The 13,722-nt window shown below is 35.6% G+C and overlaps 1 protein-coding gene and 1 pseudogene across 6 annotated transcripts in view; one reads left to right on the top strand and one right to left on the bottom strand.

Annotated features, from left to right (window-relative positions):
• The window catches only part of LOC101884202 (uncharacterized), a 51,358-nt gene extending 45,188 nt beyond the window's left edge, over positions 1-6,170 (bottom strand). For 3 of the 5 annotated variants that reach the window (XR_015482873.1, XR_015482872.1, XM_087248116.1), the window contains exon 1: positions 322-406. The gene's annotated coding sequence lies outside the window, so the exon portion shown is untranslated. Of the gene's footprint in view, positions 1-321; positions 1,768-2,136; positions 2,285-5,192; positions 5,257-5,925 lie in introns of those variants that run through there. The other 2 variants (XR_015482874.1, XM_087248115.1) reach the window with 2 other exon arrangements.
• A 105-nt stretch (positions 6,171-6,275) lies between these two features.
• Positions 6,276-13,267, top strand: LOC795849 (pseudouridylate synthase PUS7L-like; annotated as a pseudogene). Its single transcript, XR_015482286.1, has 5 exons — positions 6,276-6,279; positions 6,358-6,431; positions 11,554-11,889; positions 11,963-12,122; positions 12,703-13,267. The product of XR_015482286.1 is annotated as a pseudouridylate synthase PUS7L-like (transcript).
• Positions 13,268-13,722: the final 455 nt, after the last annotated feature.

Raw genomic sequence — 13,722 nt, 5'->3', positions numbered from 1 at the left:
TTAAGACAATTGTTTTCGACAGATCATGCCGTTTGCTAATAACGGATTGTGGTGCAAATCGCAAACTCCGTCAACTATATTAATAGCTTTATTTAGTAATGATTTAACTCTGTTATCCGTGTGTTAAACAAAACAAAACTAAGATTACGTTTTAACGTTATCCAAAAATCTGTTAGCAATTAACATGAACACTTTAGCATCCGTAACTTGATAAAAAAGAAACGGTATAGGCACAAACCACTGGGACTGCAGATAGCTTAATAACTCTACACTTTTCTGCAAACATTCTTCGATTAATTAATAAGCTTATTAATAACTTACCGTGGTAAAAATCACTTTAGCCGTCGTGAAGTCTCTCTTCCTTTCCTCTGTGCGCGCCACTTCAAACTCAGAGCCAAAGACGCATGCGCATCAATTATCTTGCTGAACAGTACATTTTACTTGAGTTGTTCATTTTTTGGTGTGATTTGATTAGATGGCAAACACTAAGTAAATATTACTTAGGAGATTGTATTCAAATCTACATATGTATTTTAGAACAATAAATGACAAAGAAACTGCAAGTAATGTACTGAATTAAACATGCCATTTTTAAGTAAAAAGACAAAATAGTATTTGTTTGTAAAACATACTTAAATAATGTTTCCATTATTTACAAGGTCAAAAAATCACTTTTTACAGTGCAGGTGAGAGGAGAAGAAACATCCCTTGTTGACTTGTAAAAACCAAGCTTAGATGACAATCCTCATTTCCTATCAGCTTTTACTCTGCAGAAGGAGAACCTGGGGACTCTGGAGGCCATCAGCTACATGGCTGCAGTACTCGGGAGTGCTTCCCTCTGATTTCACTTATGCAGGATTTAAAGACAAGAGAGTCATTACTTACCAGGCCATAGTAGTGAAAAAGATCTCTCCAGAGCGGTAAACAGACCCCTGGTTAAGTCTTTCTTTTACTGAATCTAATTATTTAGGCATTTTAGAATGTGATTTATAAAGTACTTAGGAGGAGACACAAGATGGTGCCATAATTTTATTTTTAGTATTGCAGTGCATATATTGCAAAATATTCATATACAGTGAGCAGGGGCTTACTTAATGAGCCTCAAAGTACTAATCTTTAAATATTAATAAAAAAAAAAAGTATTTTATGTGTATTATGTGCATGCATATGTACACTTTACATTCACTGTCATCAATATGATACAGTATCAATTTGCTTTCTAAAACTTGAATCATCAAATTAATTTCGTCAACAAGTTCATCAAATCTCTGATGGCTAAAATAGTTATAGTTCAGCCACAAATGTATATTTGATCATTGAACCATTTTGTTCCAAACCATTTTCTAATTCAGTTTCAGTTTATTTATAAATCAAAATTAAACAAAACTAATGTTGAGCAATGTGCTGTACAAAACAGATAAGCATTAAGCTAAAACATATTATTGGTGATTTTTCAGAACATGCTGATCATTAATGCCTAATATATTTCAGTGCATCCAAGAACTACTAACTGTTCTCTTTCTTCAGGGAATGCCAAGGAGAGCTTGGCACTGATGCCAGCAAATAAAGCCAGAGAGCGGCTCATGCTGCGGGCGCTCCACCGGTACAGCAGTGGACAGGAGTGTTGCACCCGTGGTTGGCTCAGTTTACCCCACAGCATGAGGGTCTTCTACTTTCACTCCTACTGCAGCAGAGTGTGGAACCAATTATACAGGCCAATTACATACTGTTCAGGGCGATCTGGTTTTGGCTGAGTCTGAAAAGGGTCTGAAAAGGGAAAACAATTTGGGTCAATGGTATTAAGACTGATGCAGAGTGACCCCCCTTAAACTCAACGTCCCTGGATGTTATCGACCCCTGCTCACTAAGCCACAGAACATCACATATAGCCTGCAGACGAGTCCATCAGACAAGTCTAACACACACTGTCTGTCACTAAACTTTGACCTGGAGGCGTCCTGCTACACGACTGTGTCTCGGAGAGATTATGAAGACTAATCTTTCACAGTTTACTCAATGACACTTACTAAAAGTGTTTACAGGCAAAAAAAAGTCAAATATCAGGAGCTGTATTTTTAATAAAAAGTTTATTTACAATTGTCATGATGATTGTGTGTGTTTTTTTTTTTACCTTACCTGGGACAATATTACACTCATTTGTTTGTGAATGAGCTGTAATATCAGCATTGAGCACTAGATGTCTCTCTCAGGTCCAGCTCAGAAGCAGTTGGACTGATGAACCCTCAAGGATCTGCCAGCTGTGTTCAATGAATCACAAGCTCATCTAGAAGTGATAGAAAAATTAAGACAGAAATATTATCCTGTACATCTGTAAAGGCTTATGAGACAATCCATGGTTCAAGAAATAGAAACATGAACATTATTTTCATATTTCAAAGTCCTCATTCAAACGTCACGTTTAAATTCCACAATGTTTGTCAAATGTTATGTCAAACTCAATAATTCAACATAAAGTGATTAAAAGTTGGTCAAATCCATTTCTGCTCATCCACTAAATATTGTACACAAACTCCTAATTGACAAAATGAGAGGAGTTTCAAATGCAACGGTTGCAGAGAGGCAGCTGTGGCCTAGTGGTTAGGGATTTGGACTTGTGATCGAAAGGTTGCAAGCTCAGTCCCGGCTGGGCTTGGATAACTCAAAAGCAGGTTTGAGTATGGGTAATCATACTTGAAAACTCCACTTCATATATGAGTGTTATCAAGCACAAATGAAACAAAACTGTCCACTCAGTACTCAATAGCTCTGCAAGAGTGGGATTCGAACCCTGGTCTTAAAGATTTAAAACTTGAAGTGTTAATACTTGAGCTACTGGAGCTGTGAGGTCAAACACTGTTTTGAAGGGGCATTTGTTGTTAGTTTTATAAATGTAAATGCTGTTTCTGAAAGCTGTCTATAAAACAGAAGTCCAACACATGGGCGAAACTGAGACTCAGTGGTTGAGTGGTAAAATCTTTGTGCTTTCAACTTGGAGATCCATGTTCAAATCCCACTAATGCAGGTGTTAAACCCTGTTAGCTAATCCATTTTAACCCTATAAATTAAAGCTTTTAACAAAACTCTGTCCAAAACATTACCAGACCCTTGGATTCAATGGCCCAGTGGTAAGCGCTTTAAGCTTTACACTGGGAGACCCATGTTCAAATCCCACTGATACTAATATTGATCAAATAAATTAAAGCTTTCAACAAAACCCTGACTAAAACCAAATAAAGGCAACAGATTCAATAGTTTAGTGGTAAAATCTTTGACCTTTCTTCTTAGAGACCTGGGTTCAAATCCCACTATTGCTGGTACTCTGTAAACTAAACATTTGTGGTCATACAAACTACCTTTTTTAACAAAACGCTGTTCAAAACAACTCCCGCTCACAGCTTCAATGGCCTAGTGGTAAATTCTTTGAGCTTTCATCTTGGAGATCCGGGTTCAAATCCCACTTTTGCAAATGTTAAAGTCTGCAAACGAACTTTTTCTGTGATATAAACTAAAGCTTTCAACAAAACCCTGTCCAAAAGCTTGCAAGACTCACAAATTCAATGGCCCAGTGGTAAAATCTCTCCACTTTTATCTTGGAGACCCGGGTTCAAATCCCACTATTGCTTTTACAAAATTCCTAAACAGCTGATAAAACTGCAAAAAGAAAGTTACAAAGCATAACTAAACTTGTGGCTCAGTGGGAGAATACTTAATCACTACATTTAACAGTGTGAGTTCAAATCCCACAAATACTATCATTCTTCTTATACTCAAAATACATACATGATGTATTGCTAAATATACTCAAAAACAATACTCAAACTCCAGAGCTTTAGTGGCTCAGGAGATAAGGCATTAGGCTTTCATCTTGGAGACCCGAGTTCAAACCTCACTATTGCTTTGGTTAAATTGCCATCATTAAACGAAACAAAATGCGCCAAAAAGCAGGTGTCATTGTGAAAACCAGGATGGCACGACTGGTAACACCCGTTGGTTGCGGACAAGGTTACGGAGAGTTGTGGGTACGAAACCCACCTCAAGTGTGCGAAGTACACCAAAGAGAATACCTGGGGCGGTATAACAGAACAGAGGGCGGAGTAGAGGGCGGAAACCAAAGGCTCACAGTGAAACACGGACTAGATCACAAACACACCTGGGGCGGTAACAGAAATGCGTGGCAAAGGCACAGATAATCCTGAGGCGGTAAGGCAACGTGGTCGTGACTTGGACAAAGCTGGGGCAGTAAGACAGAAAGGTAGGCTGGACTGAGAGGCGGGACAAGGAGAGGAAGCCAGGACATAGAGAGAGGCGGAACCAGGAGAGAGGGAAGGAGCAGAGGGAGTAGGTGGAGCAAAAAAAGAGGAAAAACTTTTTTTTTTTTAAAAAACCCTTTTTTTTTTGCAAAAATTCCCAAAACTAGTATCAGCGTGGTGATTTGAACCCTGGTCTGCTGTGTCAGGTTTGGATCTTCAACCGAGAGCTCTGACCACTCAACCACCAGTTTCTCATACTAATAACTGTTTGTTTGTTTCATTTAAAGATACCACTCCTCCACAGATTTATAAAAAAAAAAGTGAAAAAAAATAAAGAAATAAAGATAAAGAAATGTTTTTGCAAAATAAAAAAAAAACTGTGAAAATACATATTTTCATTTTTAAACCTGTTTAATTATTTAATGAAATTGCAAAAAAAAAAAGTCTAAGATAATTACTATTAATTAAACAACTTTAAATTTCTAAAATTATATTATTAGAACACTTAAATACTTAAAATCATTTAAAGACATATTCAGAATTTAAAAGTGTAAAAATGACTACTGACAAATAAATCTTACTATATAAAAATTCAATACTAAATGATGGAAATAAATAACAATAAAATATATAATAAAACAGCAAACATCCTGACAAATACAAATGTTTCAACTGCTACAATGTGAAACGAGAAGAGTAAATTATGTTTATGTCTGTATGTCTTTACAAGCCTGAATGACGGAAATCAGAGGAGAAAAAATATCCACTGTGCAGAAAAATAAATAAATAAAATAACTTGATGCTAAATATTTTTCCATGTTCCAATAAGAATGACATGAGGTTGAGAAAGTTTTGCGTGAACTACCCTACAACACACATGGATCGAGTCTCAGACTTTTTAATAACAAAGAAAAAAAAAACAGAAAAGTAGAGACAAATTACCTCAGCATGATGAGCAGATGACCACAATTACAGCGACTGACTGTCCATGTGTCCAACATAAACTCTACAAGAAAAAAAACATCAATAAATAAATTATTCCACTATTTATTTAAAGTTGGGTTGGAATACATGAAACAATAAATAAAACTAAGAATCTCTTTATTTTCATATTGCAAATCAATACTATTACATTTAAAGTTTATTATTATAGTAGATTATTTCATTACTTGCATGTCTATTTTGTTATTTTCATGCAGTGAAATACATGTCAAGTATTCAAGGCTATATGTATTACATGATTTTATATCTATATAAATATTTATTACTATATTCTGTGTTTTTAGTACTATTTCTAACATGATTTACAAGAAGAAAATAATATTGCCACATAACACAATCAAATGGCAACTAGTTTACAGTGCTGAGTTTAATTTTAACCAATGCAGTTGCACAATTTAAACATGTACCATTATATATATTAAAGTTTATAACATGAAACTGGACACACAAATCATTAATTCTGGATGAATCATAACCAGAAGCTCAAAAAATAAAGATATCAGACATGAATTCATTAGACTGCATGCAAAAACAAACAACACTACTGATGAATATTATTATTCTACATGATAAACTTGACAGGAATCACCTCAATATAAACGTCATTAACGATTAAATGCAAATGAAGCATTGCTTTATAATCCTTTAACGACAGAAGTGTAGAGTTACTTACAGGTGATGGAGTGTCCAGCATTTCTGCACATCATCCAGAGATAGTCGCATGCTTTTGCCGGAAGGGCTGAAATGTGTGCTGATAAGTGACATTTAAATGCTCTCACTGACTGTCACCTGCAGGAAATTTACTTTTATATCTTGAAAACGGTCAGAAAGCTTTGTTTTGACTGTGGTCAAGCGTCATGTTGTTTACACAGAGCAAAAGGTGAGCCTCGTGCTGAACGTGAGGTCTCTTGCGCCTCTAGCGGAGCGGCACACTTTCTACAGGACAGACTGAAAATGACTTCCAGATATTTATTCAATGTCATAAAATATGTAGCTTAAATAGACCCTCTTGCATATTACTGAATGTGTTTAGTAATTAACACCTTTAAAGTAAGTAAATAAACAAATAAACAAGCGAACATTCTATCACTCATTGTATCTGCAGGGTCCCTCTTGTGGTCATCAAGTGTATCAATCAATCTTCAAGCAGAAGTGGATGTCTGCTTTGCTCTGCTGCAGGTGAGTGTGCACCAATTATTTCTTTATTTCTGAACGAATCGAGCATCTGAATAACTAAATGAACGTAGAAACTATCGGTGAAATATTGGTTCAGTAATGAGCTCTCAGAGGAACTGGAGTAATGGAGGTCGCTAAATGGCCAGTGTTTAGAGTCATCTGGACAAACACAGACAAACAACACGAGACACAAGATCTTCAACACTCCTTCTGGGTGGTTTGATTATTGTTGGAGTGTTGTGATTGATTTGTTGTACCCACATAAACATTGTTCTGTTTTATTAGTTTATTTATTTTTCGTTATTTTGAAATGAAGGTAAATAAATACATTTCTTTAATCGCTTTCGACTGACTCAAAGCGGCAACTTGTAGCAATAATCTTGACTGGGGCTCGTCTATTGAGAGAGAGGGAGGGAGAGATGTTGAACACTTCTGCCACCAGCATGTGGTGTTTTGAGCACTTCTGTCTGTTTGCAAACCAGCTTTTCAAGAACATCATTCACACACATCATTATTTCACTAAGTTCTATTTAACAGATGATATATAAAAGTTTAAGTTAATAATGTAAAATGTTATCATTAATTAATTTAGTTTATTTTATTATTTAATTGTTTTATTGTCTATAAAAAAGTAATATAAAATTGCTTAGACTTAAGCTAAAATGTCTATGTAGTGCGTTTGTTTTAAAGGCCACCAATGTATGTATCAGTGTAAGTGTATAGCCTATATGTAAGGAATGTGTCAGCAGCCATCGTCAAACACAGGGTAGTTGAAGAGAAGTCGTAATGGATAAACTCAATGACCACAAGAGGGAACTGAAGCTCACCTCCTGTGAATGTTTGTAATTTAGATAGGAAGGAAGGTAAGGTAGATTTTAGCTGGTCATAGTCATGTGCTGGTCCTGACCAGCTTAAACCAGTAACAAAACCTATACCTTATCAACATATGATTTTTCAGCAGAGGTGATAGACAACATTGTTACTTTTTTCACAAATATATAATATTTATCACAATACATAAATCAATAAATCGCCGTCTGGATGAGATCTCATTGTATTGACAGGCCCATAGCAAGGGTGTGTTCAGGTGGTTCGACCCAGCCCTCACTGATAGAGGGTCCAGTGTTGTCCCATCCATGAGCTCATTTGTCTTATTTTGACTGCTATGCCATCATAAATTGTAAAAAATAACCCATCAAAGAAGGCCTGCATTAATGTAATGTTAATGTGAAAATAATTGTTTGCATTTAACATCCAGCTGTGCAAGACAACATATAATCAGACAAAAGTGAAGTCATCGTTCACTACAAGTAGCCCAGCTTTTATTCTGAATCTTGGATCTTATTCTTGAAAGAAAAAAAAAACAATAAAAAGGTTTGAAGCTCTAAAATTAGCCCATATCAAAGTTCATTTTTAGGCTATTTAGGCTTTTTTTTGTTATCCATGAACTTTCAAAATGTACTTTTTTTTTAACAAAAACTTTAACTTCAAGTCTTTTTTTCTAATGATATATGATTTAACTAATTTGTATTTAAAAATAAGTATTAATTTCATATTTCTTTATTTTATATATTTAGCGAATGTTTTTGGTACATGAAAAAGTGTGGTTATGATGAACATTCGACAAGTTAACCCAGCTAAAAAAAAATGTGTTTAAATGACCCTAAAATGCAATACTTAAATCTCATAATTAAGTAGAACATAAGGCGAATAACTGCAAAAGGTCCACTTTTTGAGAAAAAAGAACCACCCTTTTCACCAGTCTAGCTGCAGGCCTGAATGATGGTGATTGATTTCCAGGTCATGCTGGATCACCACATTATTGGTCACAATCACACAATAACAAGCCACTGTTTATTCAGCAATCAGTCATAAATCTCTATTGTAACAGGTCTGTGTTTCTCTGTAAAAGCTTAAAATGTTGATAGTGTACATGGACAAGAACACTCTGTTAATTGGAGTAAAAAAAAAGAGAATTGTGTGAGAGAATCGCAGTCTGTTTCCATTGATTCATATTTGAGAAAGAATGCTGCCCTCATGGTCATTATCATTTCTGTGACAAACAGCATCATGTCAACACTTAAGAGCAATGCTCAGACTCTTATGTGTGCTCTTAACTCTCTTAATTTAAATCAGCCCCTCATATTTTTTCTCCTTATTAGGATGAATAGGTTCTTCTCCTCACTTCTGAAAATGTTTTGGATAAAAGCAACTGCCACAGGATTATTTACTATTTATTTACTTTCATCTTTCATAATAAGGAGTTTGACATTCGTCCTTTTCTTTAATAATTTTTGAATAAGTCTTTAATATTTAATTAGTTTCCCAGAGATGGGTTGCGGCTATAGGGGCGTCCGCTGCGTGGAAGTGTGCGGGATGAGTTGGGGGTTTATTCCGCTGTGGTAGCCCCGGACTAATAAAGAGACTAAGCCGAAAAGATAATGAATGAATGAAGGTTTAACTAGGGGTTTGGTTTAAAGGTTTTTTTGGCTATATTTTGTTGTATAGTCTGGTGTATCCTGGTATATATATTAAATGTTTTCTTTATTATAATTTGTGATGTAATATTATGGTTTATTTATTTATATATTTTTTTGTAATTTGACTTGAAATATCAAAGCTATAGGCTATATATGAATGTGTATACATGTATTCATGTGTATATATGTATATATATGAATGATTGTGTATGTATACATATGCATGTATGTATATGTGGACATATATGCGAGAGGAGATCATGTGATCCGGAAGTGTACAAAAAGGAGCACCTGATTGTGATGAACATTGTCTGATGAAGAGCCGGGTGGCTCGAAACGTTACACGCTCTGTGTCAGCCTTTTTAATTTAATAAATTTGTATTTTTGGAGCCTTGGTGTTGCCGCCTTTGATTAACGTTTAATTTACTTTCATCTGCTACATTAATATTTTACTATGAAAGCACAACATAGATGCACCTGGGGGAAACCCACGCAAACACAGGGTGAACATGCAAACTCCACACAGAAATGTCAACTGACCCAGCTGGGTACCAGCGACCTTGCAGTGAGGCGACAGTGCTAAGCACTGAGCCACCGTGTTGCCCCTTATTATATTTACATTATTATATAAAATTATTTGTGCACATTTTACATGTTGTTTTACATTTGATTGTTAATTTTTTGTGTTTAATTTTTGCTCTGTCATATTTATATATGCTTGTAATTCATTATATTTTATGCAGATGCACTGCGTAGGAAAAGAGTTGATCATCCCAGTCAATCTAAATTAAAGAAATCTTTCCAAATAGAGCTGTTCAAATCATCTGGTGAAACTATATCATTATCGTAATATATATCGCAGCAAAACAAAATATCACCATGTCAATTCTTTTCCAATATCATGCAGCCCTAGTTTCTACTGTTGATAGAAATAGACACTTAATAATATCTGCAGTTTGTATAATGTCGTTTGTCATAGAAACAATACGATATGCTAAAAATAATCAATCATAATTACAACAATTATCAGAGCAAAATATGTCATCTATGCCAGCATCTTGTGCATCAAAACAAACATTTTATGTTGTTATTTTACTTACGACTAATATTGAGAGCAGATGAACGTATAGTGTGAGATTATGCAAGCGCTAACAGGACATTTCACAAAGCTTCGAGGGATAGTTCATCCAAAAATGAAAGTTCACACTACTTACTTTTCCTCAGGTTGTTCCAAACACAAAAGAAGATATTTTGAGAAAAGCTGGAAACCTGTAACCATCGACTTCCCTAGGGAAAACAAATACTATGAAAACAACGATTACAGGTATTCAGCTTTCTTCTAAATATCTTCTTTAGTGTTTGAATTAAGTGAAGGGTGAGTAAATGATGACAGATTCTTTAGTTTTAGCTGTGGTGTGGGAGATCTAAAACTGTTATGAAATATACCTGTCAATGTGTGAAGATTTCTCCTTTGTGTTTGTGCTGTTCAACATGTCGGTTACCATCATTTTCTGTTTGGAGGGTCACTCCTCTAGAAAGGGAATAATGAGAAGCTAATATTAATGAAAATTTAAAGCCAGATTAGTGGCTCGCCAGTTCAGTTTCAGTTAATTTGCACAAAATCTGGGTTTTAGGTGCAATGAAGGAGCTCAGCTCTGCTCAGCTGCTCTATGATACCAACAAAGAGTGATTGAAGTCAAGCTGCTTTCATGTTACCTAAAACAAGAACTGCACAATATATTGGTTCAGCATCGATATCACAATCTGCAAATCTACAATAGTCACATTGCAGGATCTTATGTGTTGAGTTGGGATTGTGATTACCCAGAAGACAGAGTTCAGTTCATAACAGTTTAACTCTCACTGAGTGAAAGGCTTTTCAGGTCTGCATTAGACAATGTAAGATTTCAAGTGAATTTAAACCATTTGGGCACTAGAAATGATCAAATGTGTAGCTTCAACAAAGAATAATTGCATTTAATTATTTCCACAATGAAGGCTAAAGTAGTCAATGTTTGAAGTGCAACAGAAAAGAGTTCCAAAATGTTCCTAAGACAGGACGGGATGTTGTTAAATAGTTTGAGGATAACTTTAATGAAAGGTTTTTAACCATATAAAGTAATATTTTACATATGTATATTTTCCAAATTCTAATTATTAGTCGTATTGTGAAATTATATTCCTATTGCAGTATATATCGCAGAAAAACAAAATATCACAATGTCAGTTTTTCCCTGTATCCTGGAGCCCTACGTAAAACCCAGAACTTGTGCAAACTAAACTGAAAGTTAAGCGTCTAGCCAGCTAATCCAGCTTCACACTACAGGCCCCTGACTGAGGTCAGCTTTGATTTGAGTGAATAAACTGATGTGGCAAGGAAAAATTATTCCATGTATTAAAACAAGTGGTCTGAGTTATACAGCATCATAAAAATGGTCAGTAAATTATATGATCAAACTTACAAATATCAATAATTCAACAGTTGAAATAAATTGTTGTTGTTGTTGTTAATTTACTAAAAACTAAAAATTGAAACCCTGTTCAGATTATCAAGAAAAAGTGAACTGTTGTTAGGAACTTTTCCTAATAAATACATGAGAGCTGTGGTCCACAGAGTGGTTCGGTTCAATATCCCCTTCCTCCAGACACTGACTAACCAGTCTGAGATCCAGTTCAGAGAAGATCCAGACTTCCAGGAGCTCGCCGGTTTGGCCTCTGAAGGAGACGCTGAGGAGTTTTTCAGCTTTATTGATGCAAAAACACCTGGTTCTGTGTTCACCTTCCTGCCCGATGACAGCAAGGAGCACCGGACGTCATCATTTGAAGTTCATCATTTTATTAGCAGGCATTCTGGGAAGCTTGTTAAAATCAAGAACTTCATGAACCAGCAAAAGACTTGATGAGACTAAGGGAGAGAGGCAAACCAGCCAAGAAGAAAACGATGGCAGACTGTCAAATGCAGGAGGAGAGTCTATACACAGGTGAGAGGAGAAGAAACATCCCTTGTTGACTTGTAAAAACCAATCTTAGATGACAATCCTCCTTTCCTATCAGATTTTACTCTGCAGAAGGAGAACCTGGAGACTCTGGAGGCCATCAGCTACATGGCTGCAGTACTCGGAGTGCTTCCCTCTGATTTCACTTATGCAGGATTTAAAGACAAGAGAGTCATTACTTACCAGCCCATAGTACTGAAAAAGATCTCTCCAGAGCGGTAAACAGACCCCTGGTTAAGTCTTTCTTTTACTGAATCTAATTATTTAAGCATTTTAGAATGTGATTATGAAGTACTTAGGAAGAGCCACAAGATGGTGCCATAATTTCATTTTTAGTATTGCAGTGCATATATTGCAAAATAATCATATACAGTGAGCAGGGGCTTACTTAATAAGCCTCAAAGTACTAATCTTTAAATATTAGTCTAAATATATATATATATTTTTATTTTATGTGTATCATGTGTATGCATGCATATGTACATATTACATTCACTGTCATCAATATGATATAATATCAAGCTTTCTAAAACTTGAATCATCAAATTAATTTCATCAAGTTCATAATTCCTCTGATGGCTAAAATAGTAATAGTTCAGCCGCAAATGTATATTTGAGCATCGAAATTTATTTGTAAAGCTCAATTAAACAAAATTAATGTTGACCACTTTGCTATAAAAAATAGATAAACATTAAGCGAAACATAACATTGGTGATTTCAATACATGCTGATAACTGTTGCTTAATATAGTTCAGTTCCAGTGCGTCTAAGAACTACTAACTGTTCTCTTTGATCAGGGAACGCCAAGGAGAGCTTGGCACTGATGCCAGCAAATAAAGCCAGAGAGCGGCTCATGCTGCGGGCGCTCCACCGGTACGGCAGTGGACAGGAGTGTTGCACCCGTGGTTGGCTCAGTTTACCCTACAGCATGAGGGTCTTCTACCTTCACTCCTACTACAGCAGAGTGTGGAACCAATTATACAGGCCAATTACATACTGTTCAGGGCGATCTGGTTTTGGCTGAGTCTGAAAAGGGAAAACAATTTGGGTCAATGGTATTAAGACTGATGCAGAGTGACTCCCCTTAAACTCAACGTACCTGGATGTTATCGACCCCTGCTCGCTAAGCCACAGAACATCACATATAGCCTGCAGACGAGTCCATCAGACGAATCTACAACACACTGTCTGTCACTAAACTTTGACCTGGAGACGATCTGCTACGCTACTGTGTGTCTCGGAGAAATTATGAAGACTAATCTTTCACAGTTTACTCAATGACACTTACTAAAAGTGTTTACAGGCAAAAAAAAAGTCAAATATCAGGAGCTGTATTTTTAATAAAAAGTTTATTTACAATTGTCATGATTGCTTGATTAATTGTGTTTTTTTTTACCTTACCTGCAACAATATTCCACTCATTTGTTTGTGAATGAGCTGTAATATCAGCATTGAGCACTAGATGTCTCTCTCAGGTCCAGCTCAGAAGCAGTTGGACTGATGAACCCTAAAGGATCTAGCTGTGTTCAATGAATCACAAGCTCATCTAGAAGTGATAGAAAAATTAAGACAGAAATATTATCCTGTACATCTGTAAAGGCTTATGAGACAATCCATGGTTCAAGAAATGGAAACATGAACATTATTTTTATAACATTTTAAAGTCCTCATTCAAACGTCACGTTTAAATTCCACAATGTTTGTCAATTGTAATGTCAAACTCAATGATTTAACATAAAGTGATTAAAAGTTGATCAAATCTATTTCTGCTCATCCACTAAATATTGTACACAAACTCCTAATTTAAAAAAAATGAG

The sequence above is a fragment of the Danio rerio genome, chromosome 4 (assembly GCF_052040795.2).
Source record: "Danio rerio strain M-AB ecotype USA chromosome 4, GRCz13ab, whole genome shotgun sequence".
In the NCBI taxonomy this organism is placed as follows: Eukaryota; Metazoa; Chordata; class Actinopteri; order Cypriniformes; family Danionidae; genus Danio; species Danio rerio.
The sequence above is the reverse complement of the archived record's forward strand: the minus strand, read 5'-3'. Positions and strand labels throughout refer to the sequence as shown.